The following is a 26,279-nucleotide window of genomic DNA, read 5'->3' as shown; positions in this document are numbered from 1 at the left end:
CGCTTCTATGAACGCGCCATTTTCCGGGGTGGCTGTGGACTGCAATTTGCAGCGGGGGTGGCCCAGAAAGCTTGGGCCTCCCTGCGCTGCGGATTCCAGCCCCCAGCTGCCTAGTTGTACCTGGCTGGACACAAAAACAGGGCGAAGCCCCACGTCAATTTTCTTTAAATTATTTCATGAAATAATTAAGAAAAAAGGGCTTCCCTATATTGCTGTGTCCGGCCAGGTACAAATAGGCAGCTGGTGGTTGGGGGCAGCCCGTTCCTGCCTGCTGTACCTGGCTGGACACAAATATAGTGCGAAGCCCCACGTCAATTTTTTTTAAATTATTTCATGAATTTCCTGAAATAATTTAAAAAAATTTAAGTGGGGCTTCGCACTATATTTGTGTCCAGCCAGGTACAGCAGGCAGGAACGGGCTGCCCCCATCCACCAGCTGCCTATTTGTACCTGGCCGGACACAACAATATAGGGAAGCCCTTTTTTTCTTAATTATTTCATGAATTTCATGAAATAATTAAAAAAAATTGAAGTGGGGCTTCGCACAATATTTGTGTCCAGCCAGGTACAGCAGGCAGGAACGGGCTGCCCCCAACCACCAGCTGCCTATTTGTACCTGGCCGGACACAACAATATAGGGAAGCCCTTTTTTTCTTAATTATTTCATGAATTTCATGAAATAATTAAAAAAAAAGTACGTGGGGCTTCGCCCTATTTTTGTGTCCAGCCAGGTACAACTAGGCAGCTGGGGGCTGGAATCTGCAGCGCAGGGAGGCCCAAGCTTTCTGGGCCCCCCCCCGCTACAAATTGCAGTCCGCAGCCACCCCGGAAAATGGCGCGTTCATAGAAGCGCCATCTTCTGGCGCTGTACCCAACTCATCCAGGGCCCTGGTGCGGTGGCTCACTGGGTAATAAAGGGGTTAGGGCCAGCTTGGTATTATCAGCTGGCCCCAAGCCCAAAATTCATGGGGTCACGCCAGTATTAGACATGACCGCCATGAATTTCTAGTAAAGTATTTAAAAAAAACACAACACCCAGAATAAAGTCCTTTAATTGAAATAAAGACACAATTCTTTATTGTTCTAAATTAAACCATACTTACCATCACACCCATTCCAGCTGAAGCCAACGATCTCCTGCAATAAAAGAAAAATAATAAACCAACCTCATCCTTACCTTTCCATGGTTCCCACGACAGCTTCAGCTCTGCTACATCGAGATGACTGGCTGGACCGCAGCAGAACGCTGCCATCCAGTCTGTCATCCCGCAGACACTGAGAAGCGCAGGCATGCTTGCGCTCCTCACTGTCTCGCTGTGACGGCATCCAGATGAGCCGAGGTCATGTCCAATGAACTCGGCTCACCTCATGCACGTCACTGACAGCGTGGGAAAATTCTCACGCTGAAGTGCTGAGTGCAGGAGAATTCTCCCACGCTGTCAGTGATGTGCATGAGGTGAGCTCATGTCCAATGAACTCAGCTCACCTCCTGCACGTCACTGACAGCGTGGGAAAATTCTCCTGCAATCAGCGCTTCAGCGTGAGAATTTTCCCACGCTGTCAGTGACGTGAATGAGGTGAGCCGAGTTCATTGGACATGAACTCGGCTCATCTGGATGTCGTCACAGAGAGACGCTGAGCAGCGCAAGCATGCCTGCGCTTCTCAGTGTCTGCGGGATGACAGGCTGGATGGCAGCGTTCTGCTGCGGTCCAGCCTGTCATCTCGATGTAGCAGAGCTGAAGCTGTCGTGGGAACCATGGAAAGGTAAGGATGAGGTTGCTTTATTATTTTTCTTTTATTGCAGGAGATCGTTGGCTTCAGCTGGAATGGGCGTGACGGTAAGTATGGTTTAATTTAGAACAATAAAGGACTGTGTCTTTATTTCAATTAAAGGACTTTATTCTGGGTGTTTGTGTTTTTTTTAACTTTGACTATGGGGTTAGTAATGGGGGTGTCTTATAGACGCCTCTCCATTACTAACCTGGGCTTGATGTCAGCTGGCATTATAAGCTGACATCAACCCCAACCCTATTACCCCCTGCCACCGCACCAGGGCAGCGTGGAAGAGCGAGGCTAAGTGCCAGAATTGGCGCATCCTATGAATGCGCCATTTCTGGGGCGGCTGACGGCTGGTGTTTCTAGCCTGGGAGGGGGCCAATATTCATGGCTCCCTTCCTGGGCTATTAATATCAGCCCCCAGCTGTCTGCCTAGCCTTTGCTAGCTATTAAATTAGGGGGGACCCCACGTCATTTTTTTTGGGGGGTCCCCCATTTTAATAGCTAGTAAAGGCTATGTATTCAGCTGGGGGCTGATATTAGTAGCCTGGGAAGCTCCGTGGGTATTACCCCCTTCCCAGGCTTCAAACATCTGCCCCAGCCGTCTGCTTAACCTCCGCTAGAGCCTAAAATTAAGGGGAACCCCACGCCAATTTTTTTAATAATAAATCCTTTATTTTAATACTAAATGACAAGTACAGTAACCAACACTATCACTGTACTTCATATATATGTGACTGACTTGTTTCTATCTATCTAATCTATGTGTGATGCTCTATCTTTCTGTTCTAAATTGTCGGGTACCGCTGCTGAATTGCCGGCCGGCTTTTTTAAAGAGACAGTGCATGAAAACACTATTATTTTTTTAAATAAATCCTTTACACTAAATGACAAGTACAGTAAGCAACACTATCACTGTACTTATTATATATGTGACTGACATGTTTCTATCTATCTAATCTATGTGTGAAGCTCTATTCTTTCTGTTCTAAATTGTCGGGTACAGATGCTGAATTGCCGGCCGGCTTTTTTAAAGAGACGGTGCATGAAAACACTAATATTTTTTTTAATAAATCCTTTACACTAAATGACAAGTGCAGTAACCAACACTGTCACTGTGCTTCTTATATGTGTGACTGACATGTTTCTATCTATCTAATCTATGTGTGATGCTCTATTCCTTCTTGTCTAAATTGTCGGGTACCGGTGTATGCCGCTGCTGAATTTGCCGGCCGGCTTTTTTAAAGAGAGTGTCTTCTGAGCAGTTTGTCAGCTTTTGGACACCTTTGCAGGTGTTTTCTATGTGTTTCTATGTGTTTTTGTTTGCCTGCCATTGGTTTTAACGGTGTTCGACGGTGTTCTAAGGTGTTCGACGAACAGTTCGACGAACAGTTCCTCGAACATCCCGGTGTTCGACGAACCGAACCGAACCCGAACACTACGGGGGTGGCTCAACACTATTCATTACCCTCCCCAAAGTTTCTCTATCGGGAGAGATAGGGGTATTCTCTTCTTTCCTGAGGCCCCAGTTTTTTGCAGGAAATGTAAGAAGTACGGACACTTACAAGAGGTTTGTACTGCTGTGCCTGTTTGCTCCAAGTGCAACCAAAGTGGGCATGTTGCTAAGGACTGTACCAATCCAATTGTTTGCAATGCTTGTGGTATGGAGGGGCATGCCTTTAAGGATTGTACTCGTCGTGCGAACGAGGGCAAGGCAAGGGCATACTCTGAGGTGGTCTCGAACTCTCCGAGGCCTAAGAGTGTGGCACCTGAGGCCGCAGTTTCTTCCAGGGTGAAGGTAGTGGAACAGCGTGTGGAGACTGCTCCAGTGAGGGCGTCTGCTGACCTACTGGTGGAGCCCGGGAGAGTGGAAGAGGTTCTGGCAGCTGAGATGGACATTTCTTCCTATCAGGGGGGTTTCATTGACTCCTTTTGTGAAGAACGTGAGGGAGCCTTGGAAATCCCAGGGGACCCGGCTCTCAGTTGGAGCAGTGAAAGTATGGATGAAGAGGGAGCTGGAGGTCAAGGAGACTTCACTGAGACTGGGGTGAGGTCTTCTGAGGAACCGGACCGCGCTAAGAATAAAAGGGCCCGGTTGTCTGAACCATCAAGTAGCCAATGCGTGGCAAGTCCGGTGAGTGAGCGGGATTACCCAGTGGTTTCTCTTTCTCCTGCGTCAACGGCTTACCTGGAGGAGAATTTGGAGTCCACTATCTTTCAGCTAAGTGGGAGTTCGCCGGATGACAAAGGATAAGGAAGGCATGTTTTTTTGCTGAGACTGGTGTTTCTGGTTTTTGAGCCAAAGAATGGTCTCTAAACCAAATTGGGACATTGCGTCCCTTAATGTAAGACTTTTAAAGTCTAGAGTTAGAAGATCTGTGATTCTGGACTTCTTACATAACCATTCTTTTGATATTATGTGTCTACAGGAGTGTGGTATAGAAGAACCCCTGGAAGACGCTGATTGGCCATATGGCCAGCATATCTGGTCTGGCTCTAGTGGGAATAAAAATGATGGAGTTGGGATAGTATTAAATAATAGAAATTTTGTTTTTGAATATTATAAGGTAATAGAGGTGGGTCGTTGCATCTCTGCAGTTGTGTGTGGGAGGGGGTGGAAAGTTAAAATTATAAATATTTATGGTCCTACAAAAAAAGAAGACAGGTTAAGTTTATTAGATAAATTATGTTTAGAATTACCTGGTAGGATCCCTGTGATAGTAACAGGTGATTTTAACTGTGTAACTGAGGGGAAAGTTGATGCCTCAGGAAAAAAATTGGCAAACATTATTTCTGATTTTTTCTTTTTTGATGCTGCTGAGGTTTATTTGGGGAAGCCACCACCACCAACCTATAAAGCTGACAGGGGTGGGATAACATCTAGGATTGATAGGATGTTTTTTTCTAAAAATATAATATGTGATGGTTTTTCTCAATTTTCAGTTCCTTTTTCGGACCATGTGTGCCTGAAAGGTGGTTTTAGAGGGGATTTAAGGCGGGTGCATGGGAGAGGTGTGTGCAAATTGAATGTGAGTTTGCTTGAGGATGAGAGAATTGTGAATGATTTTAAGAAAAAATATAGTTGGTGTAAATCTCAAAAGAGTAAGTTTGAAAGTGTGTTGGTGTGGTGGGATTGGATGAAGTATGAAGTGCAAAAGTTTTTTCGTCGATGGGGCTATAAAAAGGCTGCCATGGTTAGGAGTCAATATAAAGATTTAATGATGAGGGTGGAATGGCTAGAGAAAATGAGGATGTGTGGTGTGGATGTGGATGATTTGTTAAGAAGTGCGAGAGAGGATTTGAAGAGGACTTTGGAGAGGAAGGGAAGGGAAATAATTTTTAGGTCAAAGGTGGTCCATCTTGATAAAGATGGAAAGTGTTCAAGATATTTCTTTAAAAAAATAAATGGTAAGAAGGAGGGTATGGAGGAGATTTTTGATGTGGATGGTGTTTGTGTGAGTGGGGAGGATGTAATGAAGGAAGTGGTCACGTTTTATGCTGAGTTGTTTGGCAGGAAGTGGGTGGATGAGAGTTTGAAAGAAGAAGTGCTTAAGACTTTGGATTGTAAGGTGGATAAGGATGGATGTTCTGGTCTATGTGAGGCAGTGATTGAGGAGGAAGTTAAGAAAGCGGTGTTTGGTGCAAGGAAAAATGTGACGCCTGGGAAGGATGGTTTGCCTGTGGAGCTATATGTTATGATGTGGGAAGTGATGGGTATGGATTTAGTGGAAGTGTGTCAGTTTATGTGGGAGAATGGGATGCTTGCGGGTTCAATGAAGGAGGGAGTGGTGGTCTTAATCCATAAGAAAGGGGATAAAAGGTGTTTGAGTAATTGGAGGACAATTACGCTTCTGAACGCCGATTACAAGGTATTCAGTAAAATTTTGGCGTGTCGGATGCGTGTGGTTGTAGCTGATGTGATTGGTAAAGATCAAGTGTGTGCAGTGCCTGGTAGATGTATGACGGATAATCTGTGTCTTTTAAGAGATGTGTTGTGGGATTGTAAAGTAAGAAAGCAGAAGTGTATGGTGATGGCTGTTGGCTTTGAAAAGGCGTTTGATCGCGTGTCTCATGTGTTTCTATTTGAGGTTTTGCGTAGAATGGGTTTTCCGGAGAAATTTGTGCGTGCCGTGAGAGGATTGTATGGGGAGGTGATGAGTGAATTTCTGGTGAATGGGTTTTTGAGTGAGAAAGTGTGTATTAGGTCTGGTGTGAGGCAAGGTTGTCCCATGTCACCGGTATTATTTGTGTGTGTGATTGAGCCACTGCTGTGTATGATTCGGAAAGAGAAAGTGATGCGTGGTTTGTTAGTGCCAGGGAGTGGTGGAATGACTGTGAAAGTCTTAGGATATATGGATGATGTAGTAGTGGTGAGTGAGAGTGTGGCCTCTATGGAGAGAGTAAAATTGTTGTTGAATTTTTTTTGTGGCGCGTCAGCGTTTCGTGTGAATTGGAACAAATGCATGTTTAAATGTTTTGGTGACAATAGGATTAAGATGGATGGTGTGGCTGGTGTGGATGGTGCAATTAAAGTGTTGGGAGTTTTTTTTAATGATGATTTGAAAGGTTATGAGAGTTGGGATGAATGTGGTGAGCGGATTGTGCGGAAGATGAATTTTTGGAAGTTACGTTCTTTGTCTTTGGTAGGGAAGGTTCTTATTATTAAGGCTGTTATTCTCCCTATTTTGCTTTATGTTTCTTGTATTTTTCCAGTGCCCTATAGGAAAATTAAAAAAGTGGAGAAACTAATTTTGTGTTTTTTTGGGGCAGTAGGATGGAAAGACTTAAGAGAGAGATTTTGTTTAAGCAATATTTGTATGGGGGACTAAAGTTTCCGAATATTGAAGTGTTTCTAACATTGCATTTTATTAAGACTACGGTCATTTTGATTGGGAAGAATAATAAAGGGGCATTTATGTGTAAGTATTTGGCTGGATGGATGCTGTATGGTCTGAATTGGGTGAAGCGTGATAAGAATGTGCCTGTTGCTTTTAAGTGTCCTGAGTAGTGTTGAGCGATACCTTCCGATATCAGGAAATATCGTATCGGATTGGATCGGGCCGATACCCAAAAAGTATCGGATATCGCCGATTCCGATACCGGAAACCAATGCAAGTCAATGGGACACAAATATCGGAATGAAAATAAACCCTTTCTTTCCTTGTAGGTTAATTCTACATGAAGTAAAACAACTAAGAATAATGTAGAATGACATGAAAAGCCGGCAATTCATCAGCGGCATACACCGGTACCCGACAATTTACAACAGAAAGAATAGAGCTTCACAAATAGATTAGATAGATAGAAACATGTCAGTCACATATATATGAAGTACAGTGACTGTGTTGCTTACTGTACTTGTCATTTAGTGTAAAGGATTTATTAAAAAAAATATTAGTGTTTTCGTGCACCGTCTCTTTAAAAAAGCCGGCCGGCAATTCAGCATCTGTACCCGACAATTTATAACAGACAGAATAGAGAATCACACATAGATTAGATAGATAGAAACATGTCAGTCACATATATATGAAGTACAGTGACAGTGTTGCTTACTGTACTTGTCATTTAGTGTAAAGGATTTATTAAAAAAAAATATTAGTGTTTTCGTGCACCGTCTCTTTAAAAAAGCCGGCCGGCAATTCAGCAGCGGTACCCGACAATTTATAACAGAAAGAATAGAGCTTCACACATAGATTAGATAGATAGAAACATGTCAGTCACATATATATGAAGTACAGTGACAGTGTTGCTTACTGTACTTGTCATTTAGTGTAAAGGATTTATTTAAAAAAATAATAGTGTTTTCATGCACCGTCTCTTTAAGAAAGCCGGCCGGCAATTCAGCATCTGTACCCGACAATTTAGAATAGAAGGAATAGAGAATCACACATAGATTAGATAGATCGAAACATGTCAGTCACATATATATGAAGTACAGTGACAGTGTTGATTACTGTACTTGTCATGTAGTGTTAAAATAAAGGATTTATTTAAAAAAAAATTGGCGTGGGGTTCCCCTTAATTTTAGGCTCTAGCGGAGGTTAAGCAGACAGCTGGGGCAAATGTTTGAAGCCTGGGAAGGGGGTAATACCCACGGAGCTTCCCAGGCTACTAATATCAGCCCCCAGCTGAATACCTAGCCTTTACTAGCTATTAAAATGGGGGAACCCCCCCAAAAAAATAACGTGGGGTCCCCCCTAATTTAATAGCTAGCACAGGCTAGGCAGACAGCTGGGGGCTGATATTAATAGCCCAGGAAGGGTGCCATGAATATTGGCCCCCTCCCAGGCTAGAAACACCAGCCGTCAGCCGCCCCAGAAATGGCGCATCCATAGGATGCGCCAATTCTGGCACTTAGCCTCGCTCTTCCACGCTGCCCTGGTGCGGTGGCAGGGGGTAATAGGGTTGGGGTTGATGTCAGCTTATAATGCCAGCTGACATCAAGCCCAGGTTAGTAATGGAGAGGCGTCTATAAGACACCCCCATTACTAACCCCATAGTCAAAGTTAAAAGAAAACACAAACACCCAGAGTAAAGTCCTTTAATTGAAATAAAGACACAATTCTTTATTGTTCTAAATTAAACCATACTTACCATCACGCCCATTCCAGCTGAAGCCAACGATCTCCTGCAATAAAAGAAAAATAATAAAGCAACCTCATCCTTACCTTTCGATGGTTCCCAGGACAGCTCCAGCTCTGCTACATCGAGATGACAGGCTGGACCGCAGCAGAAAGCTGCCATCCAGCCTGTCATCCCGCAGACACTGAGAAGCGCAGGCATGCTTGCGCTCCTCAGTGTCTCTCTGTGACGTCATCCAGATGAGCCGAGTTCATGTCCAATGAACTCAGCTCACCTCATGCACGTCACTGACAGCGTGGGAAAATTCTCCTGCACTCAGCGCTTCAGCGTGAGAATTCTCCCACGCTGTCAGTGACATACATGAGGTGAGGTCATGTCCAATGAACTCAGCTCACCTCATGCACGTCACTGACAGCGTGGGAAAATTCTCACGCTGAAGCGCTGAGTGCAGGAGAATTTTCCCACGCTGTCAGTGACGTACATGAGGTGAGCTGAGTTCATTGGACATGACCTCGGCTCATCTGGATGCCGTCACAGCCAGACACTGAGGAGTGGAAGTATGCCTGCGCTTCTCAGTGTCTGCGGGATGACAGGATGGATGGCAGCGTTCTGCTGCGGTCCAGCCTGTCATCTCGATGCAGCAGAGCTGAAGCTGTCGTGGGAGCCATGGAAAGGTAAGGATGATGTTGCTTTATTATTTTACTTTTATTGCAGGAGATCGTTGGCTTCAGCTGGAATGGGCGTGGTGGTAAGTATGGTTTAATTTAGAACAATAAAGAATTGTGTGTTTATTTCAATTAAAGGACTTTTTTCTGGGTGTTGTGTTTTTTTAAATACTTTACTAGAAATTCATGGTGGTCATGTCTAATATTGGCGTGACCCCATGAATTTTGGGCTTAGGGCCAGCTGATAATGCCAAGCTGGCCTTAACCCCTTTATTACCCAGTGAGCCACCGCACCAGGGCCCTGGATGAGTTGGGTACAGCGCCAGAAGATGGCGCTTCTATGAACGCGCCATTTTCTGGGGCGGCTGCGGACTGCAATTTGCAGCGGGGGTGGCCCAGAAAGCTTGGGTCTCCCTGCGCTGCGGATTCCAGCTCCCAGCTGCCTAGTTGTACCTGGCTGGGCACAAAAATAGGGCGAAGCCCCACGCATTTTTTTTTTTTAATTATTTCATGCAATTCATGGAATAATTAAGAAAAAAAGGGCTTCCCTATATTGTTGTGTCCAACCAGGTACAAATAGGCAGCTGGTGGTTGGGGGCAGCCCATTCCTGCCTGCTGTACCTGGCTGGACACAAATATAGGGCGAAGCCCCACGTCAATTTTTTTTAAAATAAATCCTTTATTTTAACACTAAATGACATTTGAGGAGTTAATAAAGATGCAGTCCCTAAATTATTATTTATTTTTTAATTAATTTTTCCCAAAACTTTTGACGTGGGCTTCGCCATATTTTTGTATGCCAGCCAGGTACAGCATCCAGCCATTTTCCGGGGTGGCTGCGGACTGCAATTTTCAGCGGGGGGCAGAAAGCTTGGGCCTCCCTGCGCTGCAGATTCCATCCCCCAGCTGCCTAGTTGTACCTGGCTGGACACAAAAATAGGGAGAAGCTTCACGTATTTTTTTTTTTTTTAATTATTTCATGAAATTCATGAAATAATTAAGAAAAAAAGGGCTTCCCTATATTGTTGTGTCCAACCAGGTACAAATAGGCAGCTGGTGGTTGGGGGCAGCCCGTTCCTGCCTGCTGTACCTGGCTGGACACAAATATAGTGCGAAGCCCCACGTCAATTTTTTTTGAAATCATTTCAGGAAATTCATGAAATAATTTAAAAAAATTGATGTGGGGCTTCGCCCTATATTTGTGTCCAGTCAGGTACAGCAGGCAGGAACGGGCTGCCCCCAACCACCAGCTGCCTATTTGTACCTGGCCGGACACAACAATATAGGGAAGCCCTTTTTTTCTTAATTATTCCATGAATTTCATGAATTTAAAAAAAAAAAACGTGGAGCTTCGCCCTATTTTTGTGTCCAGCCAGGTACAACTAGGCAGCTGGGGGCTGGAATCTGCAGCGCAGGGAGGCCCAAGCTTTCTGGACCCCACCCGCTGCAAATTGCAGTCCGCAGCCGCCCCGGAAAATGGCGCATTCATAGAAGCGCCATCTTCTGGCGCTGTACCCAACTCATCCAGGGCCCTGGTGCGGTGGCTCACTGGGTAATAAAGGGGTTAAGGCCAGCTTGGCATTATCAGCTGGCCCTAAGCCCGAAATTCATGGGGTCACGCCAATATTAGACATGACCACCATGAATTTCTAGTAAAGTATTTAAAAAAAACACAAACACCCAGAAAAAAGTCCTTTAATTGAAATAAACACACAATTCTTTATTGTTCTAAATTAAACCATACTTACAGTCACGCCCATTCCAGCTGAAGCCAACGATCTCCTGCAATAAAAGAAAAATAATAAAGCAACCTCATCCTTACCTTTCCATGGCTCCCACGACGGCTCCAGCTCTGCTACATCGAGATGACAGGCTGGACCGCAGCAGAACGCTGCCATCCAGCCTGTCATCCCGCAGACACTGAGAAGCGCAGGCATACTTCCACTCCTCAGTGTCTGGCTGTGACGGCATCCAGATGAGCCGACAATGAACTCGGCTCACCTCATGTACGTCACTGACAGCGTGGGAGAATTCTCCTGCACTCAGCGCTTCAGCGTGAGAATTTTCCCACGCTGTCAGTGACGTGCATGAGGTGAGGTCATGTCCAATGAACTCGGCGCACCTCATGCACGTCACTGACAGCGTGGGAGAATTCTCACGCTGAAGCGCTGAGTGCAGGAGAATTTTCCCACGCTGTCAGTGACGTGCATGAGGTGAGCTGAGTTCATTGGACATGACCTCGGCTCATCTGGATGACGTCACAGAGAGACACTGAGGAGCGCAAGCATGCCTGCGCTTCTCAGTGTCCGCGGGATGACAGGCTGGATGGCAGCGTTCTGCTGCGGTCCAGCCTGTCATCTCGATGTAGCAGAGCTGAAGCTGTCCTGGGAACCATGGAAAGGTAAGGATGAGGTTGCTTTATTATTTTACTTTTATTGCAGGAGATCGTTTGCTTCAGCTGGAATGGGCGTGGCGGTAAGTATGGTTTAATTTAGAACAATAAAGAATTGTGTCTTTATTTCAATTAAAGGACTTTTTTCTGGGTGTTTGTGTTTTTTTTAAATACTTTACTAGAAATTCATGGCGGTCATGTCTAATATTGGCGTGACCCCATGAATTTCGGGCTTAGGGCCAGCTGATAATGCCAAGCTGGCCTTAACCCCTTTATTACCCAGTGAGCCACCGCACCAGGGCCCTGGATGAGTTGGGTACAGCGCCAGAAGATGGCGCTTCTATGAACGCGCCATTTTCCGGGGCGGCTGCGGACTGCAATTTGCAGCGGGTGGGGCCCAGAAAGCTTGGGTCTCCCTGCGCTGCAGATTCCAGCCCCCAGCTGCCTAGTTGTACCTGGCTGGACACAAAAATAGGGCGAAGCGCCACACATTTTTTTTTTAAATTATTTCATGAATTTCCTGAAATAATTAAAAAAAAATTGACGTGGGGCTTCACACTATATTTGTGTCCAGCCAGGTACAGCAGGCAGGAACGGGCTGCCCCCAACCACCAGCTGCCTATTTGTACCTAGCCGGACACAACAATATAGGGAAGCCCTTTTTTTCTTAATTATTCCATGAATTTCATGAAATAATTAAAAAAAAAAAAACGTGGAGCTTCTCCCTATTTTTGTGTCCAGCCAGGTATAACTAGGCAGCTGGGGGATGGAATCTGCAGCGCAGGGAGGCCCAAGCTTTCTGCCCCCCCCCCCCGCTGAAAATTGCAGTCCGCGGCCGCCCCGGAAAATGGCGTGTTCATAGAAGCTGGATGCTGTACCTGGCTGGCATACAAAAATATGGCGAAGCCCACGTCAAAAGTTTTGGGAAAAATTTATTAAAAAATAAATAATAATTTAGGGACTGCATCTTTATTAAGTCCTCAAATGTCATTTAGTGTTAAAATAAAGGATTTATTTTAAAAAAAAATGGCGTGGGATCCCCCATAATTTTAGTCTCTAGCGGAGGTTAAGCAGACAGCTGGGGCAGATGTTTGAAGCCTGGGAAGGGGGTAATACCCACGGAGCTTCCCAGGCTACTAATATCAGCCCCCAGCTGAATACCTAGCCTTTACTAGCTATTAAAATGGAGGACCCCCCCCAAAAAAATGACGTGGGGGCCCCCCTAATTTTAGTCTCTAGCGGAGGTTAAGCAGACGGCTGGGGCAGATGTTTGAAGCCTGGGAAGGGGGTAAAACCCACGGAGCTTCCCAGGCTACTAATATCAGCCCCCAGCTGAATACCTAGCCTTTACTAGCTATTAAAATGGGGGACCCCCCCCAAAAAAATGACATGGGGTCCCCCCTATTTTAATAGCTAGCAAAGGCTAGGCAGACAGCTGGGGGCTGATATTAATAGCTCAGGAAGGGTGCCATGAATATTGGCCCCCTCCCAGGCTAGAAACACCAGCCGTCAGCCGCCCCAGAAATGGCGCATCCATAGGATGCGCCAATTCTGGCACTTAGCCTCGCTCTTCCACGCTGCCCTGGTGCGGTGGCAGGGGGTAATAGTGGTGGGGTTCATGTCAGCGCCAGCTGCCATGAAGCCCAGGTTAGTAATGATGGCCGTCTATATGACACCCCCATTACTAACCTACAAAGTGTTAAAAAGAAAAAACACACTACACCCAGAAAAAAAAAATTTATTTGAAATAAAACACCATTTTATTTAATTCTTAGTTTACTAAAAAAAAAATAGTTACCTGTCCACGTTCCTGCGCTCATCTCCCATGCACAGCTGTCACATCTGGAGATGGTGACAGCTGTGCATGGCTGCTGTAAGCTCACGCTGCCGGGAACACGTCCGCTCCCGGCAGCGGGAGCCACTGACTGAGGTCACCGGAGTGCATTCAAGCAGCGCAGCTCCGGAGACCTCCTTTACGGCAGTGCTGTACCGTGGGAATTTCTCACGATACAGCAGTGCCGTAAAGGAGCTAACCGGAGCAGCGCTGCCTGAACTCCGGTGAACCCTTACGGCCCCGTCATTCTAGCGGCGGCAGCGGTTCAGAGCGGTCACATTCTATGTGGCTGCTCTGAACTGGAGATCTTCGTGGGACACTCGTGGACTGCTACGGAGGGGTAAGGATAAGGTTGTGGTTTATTATTTTATATTTTATTACAGGAGATCGATGGCTTCGGGGAATTAGGTGTCTAGGTGAGTATAGGTGTAGTTTTTTATTTTTTACTTTATTTTAGGTGGCGATCGGCGGGGACAGGTAATGTATGAACTAATTTCTTTTAGGTAACCACTGGCCACCAATGACATGTATTTAAAATTTATTGGGGACACAGTAGGGCAATTTAAATAGCAGGATCAGGCTGATGGGAACTACTGCTCCCATCGAGCTGATCCTGCTGGCAGGAGTGGACGGGGGACAGACATAGGCCGATGGGAGTAGTAGTGTCACATCGGCCTATGTCTGCCTGCACGCACAGACACCCCGCACACACACCCGCACACACACACCCCGCACACACACACACCCCGCACACACACACACACCCCGCACACACACACACACCCCGCACACACACACACACCCCGCACACACACCCCGCACACACTAATCATGACGGGTTTGGGAGGAGTGGCTGACCTGTGCGGCCGTGGGAAAGTTGATGTGAGTTCATGCAGTCAAGCATGAACTCACATGAACCCTCTGAGGGCACCGCGGCTACTTCAAATTAACAGCTGATCGGCATCACCTGATACCTCAGCTGTTCATTTGAAATAACCGGCGGGAAAGCGCAGCACAGAACGGGAAAGCCGGCGGTGAAGTCTTTTCACTGCCGGCTTCCCCGCCCGGGTCCTTCGCTCCTTGGTGCTGCACTCCCCGCCCGGTCCTAATTTACGATTGGGATTGGAGGTGGCGAGGGGAGCGGAGGATCGGGGTGGGAGGCTGCGGGGAAGCAGTATGGGGCTGCGTGATTGTTTAAAAGCCGGCGGCTTTTTACCGCGCGCCGGCTTTTAAACAGTCAGGAGAATTCTCCCACGCTGGGATGGCATTCTGATGACAAGCTGGATCGCAGCTGAGCGCTGCCATCCAGCTTGTCATCCTTCACAGACACTGCAGAGCGCAGGCATTATGGGAACTTCCGATTCCGGTATTCGATATTATAAAAGTATCGGAATTAAGTATCGGAATTCCGATACAGTGAATATCGGCCGATACCCGATATTTCAGTATCGGAATGCTCAACACTAGTCCTGAGTGGTATGGTTTGATTGAGAAGTTTGTGAGGAAGAATGATTTGTTAGCAGTTGCAATGAAAGACTTTATGTTGGTTAAGAAGGTGATGGGGAAGATGTGTGTGAATGAGTGTGAGAGTAATGTGGTGGGATTGCGTTCTATGGAAGTTGCGCGGGTATGGAAGAAGTTAAGCATTCAAGGTGTGTCGAATAGACAGCGAGATATAGTATGGATGGGCCTTCATAATATTTTGCCAGTGAGGGATTTTCAGAAGAAAAGAGATCTCATAAGATCTGCAGTATGTCCAAGGGATGGTTGTGGAGCGAATGAGACGGTGAGGCACCTTATGTGGGATTGTAATTTTGCGTATGATGTGTGGAAAGGTGTGGGTGGACTGTGTAAAGGGGTTGCTGGTGTGAAGTTTATTGATTGGAGAGTGGCTATGTTTGGTTTTGGTGCTAGTCGTCGTGGCCTAGAAAGGATGATGTGGTTTATTATGGTGTGTGTGCAGGAGAGCTTGTGGGATGTGAGAAATTTGTGTGTGTTTAAAAGAGTAAATTTAACAGTAAATGATTGTATTAGGTTGATCTTAGCAAGACTATATGTAATCTATTTGTGGGATACAAGAGAAGGTGGTGGTGGTGGAACAGATTCTGAAGGTGTGTGGAAATACCTTAAGTGGCAGGATATGGTTAAATACCGTTGATATTTTTTCTGGAAATGTCTCTGGCATAGGATTACTTGTTTGTATTTTTGTTGAATAATACTTTAATAAAGAAACCACAATGATGCTTATGAAGTGGCAGTATAACTTATGACGAAGTCTGGTTAACTGTTTGCTTATATCTAAACCTGAGTGGTTTTAAAAAAAAAAAAAAAAAAAAAAAAAAAATCTGTTCTTATCAGTTTAATATCTGATACGTCCCCTATCTGGGGACCATATATTAAATGGATTTTTAGAACAGGGAGATGGAAAAAGAGCTTGCTCTGTCCACTCCACGCATTGACCTGGTATTGCAGTATCTCCAGGACCGGTGCACCCCTTCTTTAATGCAGTTTCTAAAATCAGAAAGAATTGAATTCAATGTTTTTTGTTCATTTTGCTTGTTTGTCGGAATTTGGGATGGACTCTTTGGCTTTGCTTTTCTTCTCCTCATTGGATTTTTCATGTTCAAAGTTGCAGAAGCCAGATTACAAGCTCATTTTGGTTCAACTTCAGCAACTGTGCATTGCATTGCCATGTAATGTGATGCAATGCTATCTTTCTAGCTCTCCTTTTTACTTCCTTTTGGAAAACAGACATATTAGGCAAGCATTTTGGAGCTTTCACCTAAATAACTACAGGTGGTGAGATAAGCTGCACAATATAATTGACCTTTCAGTATATTGTTGCACACACACCATCTATTTAGCAAATGCCCTTGTTATCAACAGCAGCCTTTTAAACTCACCTGAGCTAACAGGTATGTGCGCTGGTTACTCTGCTGCGCTTAAAATTTCTTTTTTGGTTTGCTACAATGCCTTTTCTGAAACGTTGTCTCCTTCTGCTGGAACACTGACTTCTTTCATTTAATGCCTGCAGACTATAAAAGAGAACCCAACCCAAAAAGTTTGGTTGATTAGTCTGTGGCATTCTGTTAAACTGTTGCTTATGGCGGTCTCTGTGAGCTTCTCAGCGACATTCAGCCAGCCAGGTATCCTGCCTGCAGTAGATGGAATGTGGCAATGGAACGCTGGCTGCGCGTGTCATAATAGGCTCTGAGCCTTTATATACCTGTGCACAGCAGCAGCCACCTTCAGTCTGCTGCTGGACAGCCAGCAGCAGCAGCAGCAGGAGAGGTATGTAATCAGGAGCCCTCCTGCTAAGGGTAGACAGCTGCTCGTTCCACCCCACCCCCCGCCTTAATTGGTTCTCCTCCCTTCCAACGGTGTTGAGGCGGGTGGGAACAGCAGGGGGTGAAGGTGCTGTGTTTAAAGAGGTGGAGTTATGCAGATCTAAAACGCGTGGATTGCAGCAGCAGCAAGCCGAAAAGTGCAGGCATGTAAGGGATCTAGAGGTTGACAACATGTCTTCTTAACGGGAGTCCAGGAGCTCATCTCCACAAATGGACTTTTCAGGATCCTTGGGTGGCTCCGTAGTTTGAAACCAATTCTGGTTATCGCTTCTCGGCCTTTTGGCTAAGATCAAGTGTAGTATCTGTTCTTATCAGTTTAATATCTGATACGTCCCCTATCTGGGGACCATATATTAAATGGATTTTTAGAACAGGGAGATGGAAAAAGAGCTTGCTCTGTCCACTCCACGCATTGACCTGGTATTGCAGTATCTCCAGGACCGGTGCACCCCTTCTTTAATGCAGTTTCTAAAATCAGAAAGAATTGAATTCAATGTTTTTTGTTCATTTTGCTTGTTTGTCGGATTTTGGGATGGACTCTTTGGCTTTGCTTTTCTTCTCCTCATTGGATTTTTCATGTTCAAAGTTGCAGAAGCCAGATTACAAGCTCATTTTGGTTCAACTTCAGCAACTGTGCATTGCATTGCCATGTAATGTGATGCAATGCTATCTTTCTAGCTCTCCCTTTTTACTTCCTTTTGGATAAACAGACATATTAGGCAAGCATTTTGGAGCTTTCACCTAAATAACTACAGGTGGTGAGATAAGCTGCACAATATAATTGACCTTTCAGTATATTGTTGCACACACACCATCTATTTAGCAAATGCCCTTGTTATCAACAGCAGCCTTTTAAACTCACCTGAGCTAACAGGTATGTGCGCTGGTTACTCTGCTGCGCTTAAAATTTCTTTTTTGGTTTGCTACAATGCCTTTTCTGAAACGTTGTCTCCTTCTGCTGGAACACTGACTTCTTTCATTTAATGCCTGCAGACTATAAAAGAGAACCCAACCCAAAAAGTTTGGTTGATTAGTCTGTGGCATTCTGTTAAACTGTTGCTTATGGCGGTCTCTGTGAGCTTCTCAGCGACATTCAGCCAGCCAGGTATCCTGCCTGCAGTAGATGGAATGTGGCAATGGAACGCTGGCTGCGCGTGTCATAATAGGCTCTGAGCCTTTATATACCTGTGCACAGCAGCAGCCACCTTCAGTCTGCTGCTGGACAGCCAGCAGCAGCAGCAGCAGGAGAGGTATGTAATCAGGAGCCCTCCTGCTAAGGGTAGACAGCTGCTCGTTCCACCCCACCCCCCGCCTTAATTGGTTCTCCTCCCTTCCAACGGTGTTGAGGCGGGTGGGAACAGCAGGGGGTGAAGGTGCTGTGTTTAAAGAGGTGGAGTTATGCAGATCTAAAACGCGTGGATTGCAGCAGCAGCAAGCCGAAAAGTGCAGGCATGTAAGGGATCTAGAGGTTGACAACATGTCTTCTTAACGGGAGTCCAGGAGATCATCTCCACAAATGGACTTTTCAGGATCCTTGGGTGGCTCCATAGTTTGAAACCAATTCTGGTTATCGCTTCTCGGCCTTTTGGCTAAGATCAAGTGTAGTATCTGTTCTTATCAGTTTAATATCTGATACGTCCCCTATCTGGGGACCATATATTAAATGGATTTTTAGAACAGGGAGATGGAAAAAGAGCTTGCTCTGTCCACTCCACGCATTGACCTGGTATTGCAGTATCTCCAGGACCGGTGCACCCCTTCTTTAATGCAGTTTCTAAAATCAGAAAGAATTGAATTCAATGTTTTTTGTTCATTTTGCTTGTTTGTCGGATTTTGGGATGGACTCTTTGGCTTTGCTTTTCTTCTCCTCATTGGATTTTTCATGTTCAAAGTTGCAGAAGCCAGATTACAAGCTCATTTTGGTTCAACTTCAGCAACTGTGCATTGCATTGCCATGTAATGTGATGCAATGCTATCTTTCTAGCTCTCCCTTTTTACTTCCTTTTGGATAAACAGACATATTAGGCAAGCATTTTGGAGCTTTCACCTAAATAACTACAGGTGGTGAGATAAGCTGCACAATATAATTGACCTTTCAGTATATTGTTGCACACACACCATCTATTTAGCAAATGCCCTTGTTATCAACAGCAGCCTTTTAAACTCACCTGAGCTAACAGGTATGTGCGCTGGTTACTCTGCTGCGCTTAAAATTTCTTTTTTGGTTTGCTACAATGCCTTTTCTGAAACGTTGTCTCCTTCTGCTGGAACACTGACTTCTTTCATTTAATGCCTGCAGACTATAAAAGAGAACCCAACCCAAAAAGTTTGGTTGATTAGTCTGTGGCATTCTGTTAAACTGTTGCTTATGGCGGTCTCTGTGAGCTTCTCAGCGACATTCAGCCAGCCAGGTATCCTGCCTGCAGTAGATGGAATGTGGCAATGGAACGCTGGCTGCGCGTGTCATAATAGGCTCTGAGCCTTTATATACCTGTGCACAGCAGCAGCCACCTTCAGTCTGCTGCTGGACAGCCAGCAGCAGCAGCAGCAGGAGAGGTATGTAATCAGGAGCCCTCCTGCTAAGGGTAGACAGCTGCTCGTTCCACCCCACCCCCCGCCTTAATTGGTTCTCCTCCCTTCCAACGGTGTTGAGGCGGGTGGGAACAGCAGGGGGTGAAGGTGCTGTGTTTAAAGAGGTGGAGTTATGCAGATCTAAAACGCGTGGATTGCAGCAGCAGCAAGCCGAAAAGTGCAGGCATGTAAGGGATCTAGAGGTTGACAACATGTCTTCTTAACGGGAGTCCAGGAGCTCATCTCCACAAATGGACTTTTCAGGATCCTTGGGTGGCTCCGTAGTTTGAAACCAATTCTGGTTATCGCTTCTCGGCCTTTTGGCTAAGATCAAGTGCTTTATTGCAGGAGATTGTGGTTGAAGGGCACTCGGGTACCCCTCTCCTTGGCCTGGCAGGATCGTCCACTTTGGTGGACTTAACCTGCTTGCTGCTATTAGGGAGAGGGCTTAGTCCCAGGGTAACGAGTTGCGATCCCCCAGCTTCCAGGTGTTTTTCGCTGCAAGAACACTGGGAGCGCAGATTGCAAGCGGCTGCAATTTGCAACCTTGTTGCGTTTTTCCATGGAGGTTGACCCTAACCTCGTGCCTCTTTATGCGAGGCTAAAAAACTCTATCCGAGTTCACTTCACGGCGGGTGGCTCGGATATGAGGAAATTAGGGTATGTAGTCCAGGACGTGCTCAGGAACCTTCTTGGCGTACAAAGGAATGAAATTCTCTCCATCCAGGATTATCCCAGAAGAGGTGACTATGACATCACATTCACCGGAGAAGGTATTTTTAGAGATGTACTAGAAAAGTTAAAAAAAGTTGAAAATAGTCCTGTTTTGAAAGGGATACAAATTGTTGAGCACGTCCTGGATGAGGTAAGACTGGTTATTGTAAAAATATTTTCGCCCTTTGTTTCTGCTCCAGAAGTAATGTCATTTCTAGCAATTTATTTTAAAAGTGTTAAATGTATTGGGAAGATATTAAACGAATATAACATATGGACATCTAAGTGGAAATTCCTTGTGAAGTGTACAAGAGATCCAAATACACCAGGTGGTATACGGCTCCCCCCTGCCCGTTTCAAAATTGGGCAAACAAATGGGGATTTCTTCTTTTCTGGGATGCCAGTATATTGCAGAAATTGTGGGCGCTATGGTCATTCAAAAGAAAACTGTCATGTATCATGTAGAAATTGTGCTAGTGAAGAACATGAGACAAAAGAATGCCCTAAGGAAAAGAAAGGCAGTTTTTGCCAGACTCCAGGTCACTTTTATTTTTCTTGCCCTCACAGATTTCGGGAAGATGAGCAAAAGTTGAAGTCCAAGACGTCCGACCAAGGACCAAAAGATCAGACCACCCCTCAGGAGGAGGAACAACAACCTGGAGCCTCTGGAGACAATAAGGGCGTACCAAATAGTGAAGTGTCTCCAGAGTCTATGACAGGTAAAATACCAAATCCCAAAACCTGGCTGCAGGACCTGCGGGAGTCCAAAAGTAGGGCTGAGAAGGAGCAGAAGGGCACTACTGGTAAGGTCAAAAGGGACCGGCAAAAGGCCGACACAGAAGCCCATGCCCAGTCTGGGTCTCCTAGTGCTGAGGGCGCTGAGTGGATAAAGGTGGGTCCTAAGAAAAAGAAAAAGGGTGGTTCGGAGGAGGCAGCAGGAGGTGAACAGATGGACACTTCTCCAGAAGGGGACGTGGACGCTGGACCCTCAGGGGTTTTGGTCTCCGCTGCTACAGGTGGGGACCGGGATCTTGCTGCCTCTGAAGAGTCAGAGGCTCTGCCTTGTGCGCAACCTCCTCCTATAGGACGACCTTCTACAGGTCAAACAGGGGCGGCGGAACCCCTCGGGGACCCACCTGATGAGGAACTGCATGGCCAGCCAATGGAGACCCAGCGGGTTCTGCCAGCCAGCCCTCTGAGCTATGCCAGTGTAGCGTCGGGTTTATATAAATGTGGTAATCTTTCCTCCTCCACGGAGACTCTCGTGACGATACTATCAGATGAGGAGGGAGGCGCAAGCCCAGTGGTCTGATCAGGTTCATCGGACAGGTAAATCCGTTGCTCTTAGTTACCTAAGTAAAATTTCTACATTTTCTAATGATGGCTGAACTGAAAGGTATTTCCCTCAACGTGAGAGGCATAAAATCTAACACGAGAAGAACTGCTCTTTTTAATTTTTTTACGTGTTTTACTGCATCTGTATTTTTTCTGCAAGAATGTAATATCCCACATGAAATGTCATATCAAAAATATAAAGATGAGTGGAAGTGTGGGCCATCTGTCTGGTCCGGATCGAATGCTGCAGGATCAGCGGGTGTAGCCATACTTTTTAAAGGGAACGTTTTAATTGATTTTATTCAGGAAATTTTACCAGGTCGTATTTTATTAGTAAAAGCTTTTATTGATGGTATTAGATGGCAGTTTTTAAATTTTTATGGATCCCCAGAGAAAAATGAAAGAGCCGAAATGCTTGATCTTTTACCATTATTTATTAATAACTCTGAACCTTTTATCTTAGCAGGGGATTTTAATTGTGTTTTAAAAGGTGAAAACCGGCGCTCCAGCTCTGTAAGCAGGAACTACGATAAAACCTCAGGTATGCTACATGATATAGTCAAAGATGCTAAATTGATAGACATATATAAAGAGTGTCATAGTGACAGCCCAGAGGACGCCGGTTTCACTTGGAGCAATGCTAATTGTAGCTCTAGGATTGATTTTATTTTTGGTTCAGATAAAACAATACCTGCCAAATGTGAAGTTTTAGCTAATATATTTTCAGACCATAAACTTTTATCCTTTACCATAAAAGTAAATGACAACAAAAAATGTGGTAAGAAAAGCTGGAAAATGAACGTATCCCTTTTAACCGACCCGCAGATTTTATCAGATTTTATTGAGTTTTATAGGAAATGTAGAAAAGGGAAAAAAACAAATGAGACTATGAGTGTATGGTGGGATAGAATGAAAGTAAAAATAAAAGACTTTTTTATTAAAAAGAGTATATGTAGAGCCAAAGAAAAATATGAAGAATATAGAATTTTAAATACCCGCCTACAAACATTATTTAAGCTCAGAGACAATGGGATAGATGTACAACTTGATATTTCAAACTTAAAAGAAGAGATTTCAAAATGGCTAGAACAAAAAGGAAAAGAGATAATTTTTCGTTCTAGAGTACAACATATAGAAGAAAATGAAAAGTGTTCCAGATATTTTTTTAGGAAAAATAAAAAAGAAAAAGTGATAATTGACCATATAGATGGTGAGAATAATATAAAAAATATGCTGGGTAAAGTTGAGGTTTTTTTTTCTAATCTTTTTAATGGAAAAAATATAGATAATAAATTAATGGATGATTCGCTGCAAGGACTAACAGCTGTTTTAGATCCCGCATCCCAAGAGTTTTTATCCCAAGTTTTAACGGAACAAGAAGTGTTAAAAACTATTAAAAGTTTTAAAACTGGAAAGGTCCCTGGTCCTGATGGCATCCCAATAGAATTTTATGTATGTTTTTATGATATTTTAAAAGATGATTTGTTTTATTTGTTTACTGAGGTTTTTAATAATAAGGTTTTATTAAATTCCTGGAAGAAAGGTGAAGTCTCCCTCCTATACAAAAAAGGTGATAAATCAAAATTAGAAAACTGGAGACCAATAACACTTTTAAATTGTGACTATAAAATAATGGCTAAAATTTGTGCAAATCGTCTAAAAGAAGTCATCAGCAAAGTTATTCATTCTAATCAAGTGTGTGGGGTGCCGGGGCGCAGTATATGGGACAATCTGAATTTAGTGAAAGACTGTATTGAGGATGTAAAAGACAGAAAGGGGAAAATGGCGATGTTATCTATTGATTTTGAAAAAGCATTTGACCGTGTCTCACACTTTTATCTTTTTAAAGTTTTAGAGAAAATGGGCATACCAGAAGGGTTTTTACTATCGCTTAAAGCATTTTACAAGGATTGTACAAGTAAGATTTTAGTGAATGGTTTTAAGACACAAGAGGTATTTTTACGGTCAGGGGTGAAACAGGGATGCCCTCTGTCCCCCCTACTGTTTATCTGTGCACTGGAACCAATGTTATGTGCAATACGCCAAAATAAACAGATATGCGGTGTCCCTCTGCCTGGAAGCGGTGGTTTGGAGGCCAAGGTTGTAGGCTACATGGATGACGTGGCGGTCTTGTGTACAGATGCACCATCACTTACGGCCACTCTCCATCAAGTGCAATCCTTTTGTCTAGCTTCTGGTTTTAAAATCAATTTTAATAAGTGTAACATTTTAAGTGTTGGGGGGATGATTTTACGTGATGTACCAATTAATGTCTCCGAATCCATTTCCATTTTAGGTATATCATTCACTGAAAATAATGATGGTTATAATAGTTGGGAAACAGTTACACAGAAAGTAAATACGAAAATATGTATGTGGAACATGAGGAGACTTACAATGGAGGGTAAAGTATTGGTTTTAAAGATGGTGATTTTACCTCTTTTATTGTATCTTAGCATGGTTTTCCCCCCGCCTGTTAATGTTTTAAAAAAGATAACCAAAACCTGTTTTACCTTCTTTTGGAACTCAAAAATGGAAAAGCTGAAAAGAGAAATCGTGATGAAATCAAAAGTAAAAGGTGGTAAAGATTTTCCAGATTTTAATAGGTTTCTTTTAATCCATCTGTTCGTTTACTGTTTTAATGCCCTTTTTAAGAATCACTATTGGTCCTTTTTTATGCGTTTTAATACAGGATTTTTTATGAGAAAGTTTGGATGGTATGAAGTTAATATATCTGTGCCCCGTGCTTTTAATTTGTCGACGCATTATGAGATTTTAAGGAAAATAGTGTCCGATTTTAATTTAGGGACTAAGAAAATAGAGGAATTAAGAAATAGTAAGAAATTAATTAAAGAAATACGTAAAAGTGAGGAAATATGTAATGTTGACAGATATGATGATGACAAATCTATGTCTATCTGGAAAATGATTAACGTTTTTTATCTTTTTAATGAACAGAGAGATCTGGCTTGGAGTTGCATGCACCGCTGTCTTCCTTGCCGGGCATTCCAATACAGAAGAGGATTTGTGAGGTCTGCCATCTGCCCAAGAACCGGATGCCAAGACGAGGAAACGGTGGAACATCTATTATGGACATGTAATTTTGCAAAGGATTTCTGGAGAAGACTGCTCCCCCTACTGGAAAGGGTGGCAGACCTCAAGGACTTTACATATAAAACTGTGCTATACGGACTTATGGAATGCCCCACAATGGACCAGTACACAATGGCTTGGAAGACAGTGAACTGCGCCAAGTCATCTCTCTGGAAAGCGCGCAACATTGCTATTTTTAAACAAGATGTTTTATCAGTGAATGATGTTTTAAGTTTATGTTTATGTGAAATGTATACTTATTATTTAATTGACAAAAAGAAGAATGTACATATTTCCAAAAAATGGCTTGTTGACCAATGGAACCTAATTATTTAAAATCTTTGTATTTTTTTGTTTTGTAAATTTCATTTGTCTTTTAACGTTTGGTATTTGTTTAATTATGCTTGTAATTTGTTAAAGTTTTAATAAACGGTTTTATCCCTCTGCAGGGGATAGCCAAATTAAAAAAAAAAAATCTGTTCTTATCAGTTTAATATCTGATACGTCCCCTATCTGGGGACCATATATTAAATGGATTTTTAGAACAGGGAGATGGAAAAAGAGCTTGCTCTGTCCACTCCACGCATTGACCTGGTATTGCAGTATCTCCAGGACCGGTGCACCCCTTCTTTAATGCAGTTTCTAAAATCAGAAAGAATTGAATTCAATGTTTTTTGTTCATTTTGCTTGTTTGTCGGATTTTGGGATGGACTCTTTGGCTTTGCTTTTCTTCTCCTCATTGGATTTTTCATGTTCAAAGTTGCAGAAGCCAGATTACAAGCTCATTTTGGTTCAACTTCAGCAACTGTGCATTGCATTGCCATGTAATGTGATGCAATGCTATCTTTCTAGCTCTCCCTTTTTACTTCCTTTTGGATAAACAGACATATTAGGCAAGCATTTTGGAGCTTTCACCTAAATAACTACAGGTGGTGAGATAAGCTGCACAATATAATTGACCTTTCAGTATATTGTTGCACACACACCATCTATTTAGCAAATGCCCTTGTTATCAACAGCAGCCTTTTAAACTCACCTGAGCTAACAGGTATGTGCGCTGGTTACTCTGCTGCGCTTAAAATTTCTTTTTTGGTTTGCTACAATGCCTTTTCTGAAACGTTGTCTCCTTCTGCTGGAACACTGACTTCTTTCATTTAATGCCTGCAGACTATAAAAGAGAACCCAACCCAAAAAGTTTGGTTGATTAGTCTGTGGCATTCTGTTAAACTGTTGCTTATGGCGGTCTCTGTGAGCTTCTCAGCGACATTCAGCCAGCCAGGTATCCTGCCTGCAGTAGATGGAATGTGGCAATGGAACGCTGGCTGCGCGTGTCATAATAGGCTCTGAGCCTTTATATACCTGTGCACAGCAGCAGCCACCTTCAGTCTGCTGCTGGACAGCCAGCAGCAGCAGCAGCAGGAGAGGTATGTAATCAGGAGCCCTCCTGCTAAGGGTAGACAGCTGCTCGTTCCACCCCACCCCCCGCCTTAATTGGTTCTCCTCCCTTCCAACGGTGTTGAGGCGGGTGGGAACAGCAGGGGGTGAAGGTGCTGTGTTTAAAGAGGTGGAGTTATGCAGATCTAAAATGCGTGGATTGCAGCAGCAGCAAGCCGAAAAGTGCAGGCATGTAAGGGATCTAGAGGTTGACAACATGTCTTCTTAACGGGAGTCCAGGAGCTCATCTCCACAAATGGACTTTTCAGGATCCTTGGGTGGCTCCGTAGTTTGAAACCAATTCTGGTTATCGCTTCTCGGCCTTTTGGCTAAGATCAAGTGCAGTGATCTAGCGGTTTCTGCCTTGGTCTTGGCTGGGAGGCGCTTGGGGTACCCGGCTCCTTGGCCTGGGGGGATCGCTACACTTATCGGTGGAGCTAAACCCCCCTGCTGCTATTAGGGAGTCGGATTAGTCCCTGGGCAACGAGAGGCGATCACCTTGTCACCACACATAGCTGTGGGGGGCAACTGTCGC

At 44.2% G+C, this 26,279-nt stretch overlaps 3 non-coding genes and 1 pseudogene across 3 annotated transcripts; all 4 read left to right on the top strand.

Moving 5' to 3' along the window:
- Positions 1-15,530: 15,530 nt before the first annotated feature.
- Positions 15,531-15,747, top strand: LOC141179865 (U2 spliceosomal RNA; annotated as a pseudogene).
- Positions 15,748-16,860: 1,113 nt separating this feature from the next.
- On the top strand, positions 16,861-17,051 carry LOC141180420 (U2 spliceosomal RNA). The gene has a single exon (XR_012256167.1). It is a non-coding gene; the product is annotated as a U2 spliceosomal RNA (small nuclear RNA).
- A 1,115-nt stretch (positions 17,052-18,166) lies between these two features.
- On the top strand, positions 18,167-18,357 carry LOC141180419 (U2 spliceosomal RNA). Its single transcript, XR_012256166.1, has one exon. It is a non-coding gene; the product is annotated as a U2 spliceosomal RNA (small nuclear RNA).
- Positions 18,358-24,747: 6,390 nt separating this feature from the next.
- LOC141179808 (U2 spliceosomal RNA) lies at positions 24,748-24,938 on the top strand. The gene has a single exon (XR_012255773.1). It is a non-coding gene; the product is annotated as a U2 spliceosomal RNA (small nuclear RNA).
- The last annotated feature ends 1,341 nt before the right edge of the window (positions 24,939-26,279 follow it).

Source organism: Phyllobates terribilis, unplaced genomic scaffold (genome assembly GCF_046119375.1).
Source record: "Phyllobates terribilis strain yellow unplaced genomic scaffold, ASM4611937v1 Scaffold_30__1_contigs__length_15301838, whole genome shotgun sequence".
NCBI classification, from domain to species: domain Eukaryota; kingdom Metazoa; phylum Chordata; class Amphibia; order Anura; family Dendrobatidae; genus Phyllobates; species Phyllobates terribilis.
Note: the sequence above shows the minus strand (reverse complement) of the source record. Positions and strands in the feature narration are given on the sequence as shown.